Genomic DNA, 6,000 nt, shown 5'->3' on the forward strand with positions numbered 1-6,000 from the left:
TTTGCAGAGTTTAAAAAACTGGTGTTTGCCAGACATGGGATAAATGCGGAGCAGCTGAGACAAAGATTTAGGTCAATCACCAAAAAGCCAGAGCAGACTTTTACCCAAGTGGGGGCCCAATTGGTGAGGCTGCTTGAGAAATGGCTATCTCAGGAGGGGACAGAGACCTACGAGCAGCTTAAAGATTTGATAGCACTGGAACAGTTCTATTCAGTCCTGCATGGGGAACTGAAATTCCAGGTGAGGGAAAGGAAACCAAAATCTGTGGTAGAAGCCGCCGAGATCGCAGATTTTATTTCGCAGATAAGAAAGCCCTTGGGTGAGGGGAAATCTGTAGGTAAACCCAAAGAAACCTACAGCAAGTACTCTCAGGGACCAGGGAAAAACCAGCAAGGGGGAGGGGCCCATGGTGAAGGGAAGCCCTCAGACATGAAACCAAGACCTCAGATTTTGGAGGGAAAACCAAAACAAGATGAGAAAGACTCAAAATACACCAGAAAATGTTATTTCTGTCAGGGAAAGGGCCATCTAATCTCAGAGTGTGAGAAATTAAAGCAGCTAAAAGGAATTGTGCCTCAGGATTCTAGTGGAACCAAGCCAAAAGCTGTGTTCTGTGTCCAGAGAGAGCAAGGCTCATTGTCACTGAGGGAGCCTGTTGCCATGGCTGCTCAGTCTGGAACGGCTGCATCTGCTGATCAGGCTGAGGAAGGTGGTCCTCTTGTGGAGGTCAAGCGATGCTTGCTCGTGAGAACAGATTCTCAGTTGTTTGAGACAGCAGGGGTGGACGTAGGAATACTTGGCCGTCAGTATCGGGGGCTGCGGGACACTTGTTCTCAGGTGACCCTGTGCCATCCAGATATTATTCCTAGGGAATATATAATCCCGAATGAGAGCATAAAGGTAGCAGGGATTGAGGGGCAGATAATCTCACTCCCAGTCGCGGAGGTACCTGTCAACTTTCAAGGCTGGAGGGGAGTTTGGCGGCTAGCGATTTCATCGACTCTGCCAGCAGCCGTGCTCATGGGAAATGACCTGGCTGAACATGTGAAACGGGTGCTAGTGATTACACGTTCACAAGCCACCACGGGGACAGTTCAGGGGGGTAATGATGAGCCAGAGACGGAAGCAGGTGGGGGGAGTTCAGAAGCTGTGGTGGAAACCTTAACCACAGACAGCAGATTTGGACAAGAGCAAAAGGCAGACGCCACTCTCCAAAAGTGTTTTGAACAGGTGACTGACGCCCAGCTAACACCTGAAACCCCAGTGAGATTTCTAGAGGAAAAGGGGATTTTGTATAGAGAGACCCTGAGGAATATCTCAAAAGGGGGAGATGGGATCAGGAGTCAGCTGGTGGTACCTGAAAAGTATCGCCCCATGATCTTACAAAGGGGGCACTCTGACATGTTTGCTGCACACTTAGGGGTGAACAAAACACAGCAGAGAATCACACAGAATTTCTACTGGCCTGACATAGGGAAGCAGATCAGGGAGTTCTGTAAACAATGTGATGTGTGTCAAAGGCAGGGGAATGGCCGCGACAGGACCAAGGCAAAGTTGTGCCCTTTGCCTGTGATTGACACTCCGTTCAAATGCATAGGGGTGGATATTGTGGGACCTTTGCCCAAGGCCACAAAGAGGGGGAACAGGTTCATTCTCACCATTGTGGACCATGCCACGAGGTACCCTGAAGCCATACCCTTGACTAACATGGAAACTAACACAGTGGCAGATGCCTTGGTGGGGTATATGTCCAGGATGGGATTTGCCTCAGAGATAATCACAGATTTGGGCGCATCGTTCACATCAAAGCTCATGAAACGCTTATGGCAAATCTGTGGAATTAAGCACAAGGAAACCACTGCCTATCATTCTGAAAGTAATGGGTTAACTGAGAAGTTCAATGGGACTCTAATGCGCATGATTAGGGCTTACTTGGCAGAGAATCCAAACAATTGGGACCAGAAGCTGCAATCCCTTTTGTTTGCTTATCGATCAGTGCCACAAGCCAGTACCGGGTTCAGTCCATTTGAACTTTTATTTGGGAGAAGGGTGAAAGGGCCCCTTGATTTGATCAAGCAAGATTGGGAGCAGATCACCCAGGATGACCCACAGGACGGTGTGACATATATAGACACCTTAAGGAGTGACCTAAAGAAAAACCTAGAGCTAGCAGCAGAGACCCTGCAAGCTCAAAAGGTCAGAAAGAAAGCCTGGTGTGTCCAGAGAGCCGGGGAGAGGCGCTTTGACCCAGGGGAGGAAGTGCTTTGGCCTAGGCTCTGCAAAGAGAACAAACTGCAGCTGGGTAGCCCAGAAAGAAAATACTTGGGTCACATGGTAGGGGGAGGAGTGATAAAACCCCTGGAGGCCAAAATAGAAGCTGTTCGTGATTGGCCTAGACCCAACACCAAGAAAAAAGTCAAATCATTTCTTGGGTTGGTGGGCTACTACAGAAAGTTCATCCCGAGGTTTAGCGAGATTGCGGCTCCGCTGACCGATCTGACGAGGAAGAAGGCTGATGACCACATCCCGTGGACCAGCGACTGTGAGGCGGCGTTCCAGAGGTTGAAGGAGGCGCTCGTCCAGTATCCAGTGCTGCGGGCTCCAGACTTCGACCGGGAGTTCATCATCTACACCGATGCGTCTAACAGCGGGGTAGGAGCAGTTCTGTGCCAGGAGGATGAGAATGGTGACCAGCATCCAGTGTCCTACCTGAGTAGGAAACTTCAAAAAGGTGAGAGACATTTGGCAACCGTGGAGAAGGAGTGTTTGGCCATAGTCTACGCAATCCAGAAGGCCAAGCCTTACATCTGGGGAAGACATTTTGTTCTGTGCACTGACCATTCACCATTGCAATGGTTAAAGACAATGAAAACCCACAATAGCAAACTTATGAGGTGGGCTTTAAACCTACAGGACTATGACTTTGAAGTGAAGGTGGTCAGAGGGTCAGTGAACTGTGTTGCTGACGCCTTGTCAAGAAGACCTGAAGAATGAAGACGGCGAAAGAACATGGACTATATGTATATATTTTGGTGAACAAAAAGTTAAATGTACCTGTTTTTTGAACTTGGTTTGTATGAATAAAGGTAAATTGATGTAATGTATATGGTAAATGTTTAAATGCCTAATTGCTATGGTTAACTTAGAATGTAAGTATAAGTAAGTATGATATGGTATGTATAACTGTTGTTGTGTGTTTTATCCAGGTTGTTTTTTGGGAAAAAGCACCTTAGCTTTCCCCCTACAAAACAACTTATAAAGAGGGGAGGTGTTACATACAGCACTGATGTTACCTGTCTGTCATGGGTTTGGAGGGAAAGTTCCATCCTATGGGGAGTGGAAGGCGGGACATCAGGAGGAGGGGCTGTACTGTATATATATGTGATGCGTGTGTGGAGAAAGGGAGAAAGGGAGATGCTGGGATGTGACGAAGCAGCAGCTGGGAAGAAGAAGCTGGTGTGGGAGTCTGTGTGTCAGACAGGGTACTACTGTGTGTCAGAGTACCAACCTGATAGGTTCAGGTGTCTGAATGGTTAGCCAGAACTGATAGGTTCAGGGTCTGTGCTTCAAGTTAAGGGTTCTGTGTGAACCAAACTGTATGCTTGTATGAATGAGAATAAGCCACGTTACTTTATCTTATTCACCTGATTATTTTATTTTCCCTGTGTGTTGTATTTAAATAAACCTTGTTCTTTTATTTGTTTCAAAATCCATCCCTGGTCTGTGTGACTTCTTATAGGGAATGGTTGGTGGCAGCTTAGTGAAAGTGTGGCAGATCCCAGTAGGTCTGGGTTTGTCACACCTCCATGATAAATTTAAAAAGACATGGTCTAATGCATATGCCAGGAAATGTTGTGCCCTCCAGCTATTTCAGTATTTACTAATCTTCCAGGCAGCATAGACCATGGCAAAAGGACTGTGGGAACTGCAGTTCTACGGCATTTTGAAATTACCAACAACCCAGAAGAGGCTATGTTCTTGTAAACTAGCCAGCTAAATCTTCCTCAGTTCCTTCCACATCTTCCCCACCATCTGATTTTTTACGATTAAGTGAAAGCTTTACCTTATTATTATACCTGTCACATCCAGTGGCTAACCATGTTTATACTTATATGTCTATACCATTTGATTCTTAGGTGCCTGGTAACCAATCCAGCCACGATGAGTAAATGTTTGGGACTTTTGATTTGTTTTGTTTTGTGGGGTGACTGACACACAGAGAAGGACATGCACCGTGGTTACTATGACACTTCCATTCAAAGCTAGAGTTTGGAATTGCTGGTACAGTAGTGGACTAAGTGGACTTGCTGAAGTTGATTAGAAGCTGTCACTATGGCAATTAAGAGACGACACAACTTGCTCCTTTCCAGGACTAGCCTGAGATATTTTTCTACTTGAGACAAGTGACAAAACAACACCACTCCTGACTCAGGTAGGCCCTACCCTTAGGCAGAGTAAGCTAGTCATCTCAGGTAGCAGATGCTAAGAAAGGGCAGCAGAATGTGGGAAGACGGAATGGTGTACTATGTTGCTTGCTCTGTGCCATTTAAGAGAGCTCGCTGCCTTTAGGTCTTGTGGAGGCTGCTGGTGTGGAAAAAATGATTCAACTGGCAGTCCAGTCAGCTTTAGAACATGGAATGGGAATAGAACCCATCTTTCTTTTCACCTGAGGCAGCAAACTTAGTCTGGCTCTACCACTTCCCCCTTTATACCAGTGCTTCCCAACCTTTTTCTTGTCACAACTCCCTTTTATAATAGCCAATATAATGTGGCATCCCCTCTGCCACATTTGCAGAAAGGGGCATTTTTTTAAATGGGGTAAGGCCCTTCTCAAGTAGAGGTTTCCTTTTCCCACAAAGGATCTGTCTCTTGTACATACACACCAACTTTAATATCTGGCTGTGAAAAGTCAAGGAAGAAATTCTTTCACAAAGATCACAATACATAAATGGCAACCCGCAACCCCCTAGAAAACACTTTGCAACCCACTTGGGAGTCAGAACCCCAAGCTGGGAAACACTGCCTTATACCATGAGTAGAAGCCCAGCAGACTTCAATTGAATGTTACTTCAGTACAGGTGACAGGACACCATTTTCCATAATGCAAAACCTCAAAGCAGCAATCTGTCTAGGTATACAGGAAGAAGTAATCAGTAATGTGAACTGCTCTCATGATCTTCCCTGCCTACAAGTACTTCACAAAGCTGGGACTGCATCTCACACTAAATATTAAGTGAAACGAGTATTCTCTATGGAGAACCCATTTTCCCTCCAACAGTGGGATTTCCTCAGCTTTGACAATTAGACCACATTCATCTTCGAATGACCAAACATAAAACAAAGCATGTTAAATGCAAGATATACAGGTGAGGAAAACCATGTGTGACAACAAGCAGATGTCTGTCTGTTTTCTAGATTTCTAGGAGCACCTGTTGTAGAAATTAGCTAGGCATAGCATCTAATTTGACTCTGAATTCCTCCTCACTTCACAACAGGCATAAGAGCCAATTGACCTGTGATGAATCAGAGAAGATGCAAATTCTGTAAACGTTGTGGTGCTCTAATTGTGCATTATTCTGACTTTATGTCAGGTGATCTTATTCTGAAAATATAGTACAACCTATAACATTAATGATGAAAAGTAGCAATAAAAATGCTTCAACACCCTGTCATTTATTGTTTTCTGTGAAGATCCATATAGAATGGACAATACAAAATCATGTGGGAGAGTGACTCCACTCCAAACAGTTCACAGGAGCAATACCTCTCACTGTACGGAGTCCCACTGAATCTCTCATACAGCACTGCTGATGGAAAGGTGTTGTTATTAATATGAGTATTGTTGTTGTTTAGTCGTTTAGTTGTGTCTGACTCTTTGTGACCCTATGTACCAGAGCACGCCAGGCCCTTCGATGACACTGTCCAACCATCTCATCCTCTGTCGTCCCCTTCTCCTCTTGTCTTCACTCTTTCTCAACATCAGGGTCTTTTCCAGGGAGT

This window comes from Pogona vitticeps, chromosome 3 (assembly GCF_051106095.1).
Source record: "Pogona vitticeps strain Pit_001003342236 chromosome 3, PviZW2.1, whole genome shotgun sequence".
In the NCBI taxonomy this organism is placed as follows: Eukaryota; Metazoa; Chordata; class Lepidosauria; order Squamata; family Agamidae; genus Pogona; species Pogona vitticeps.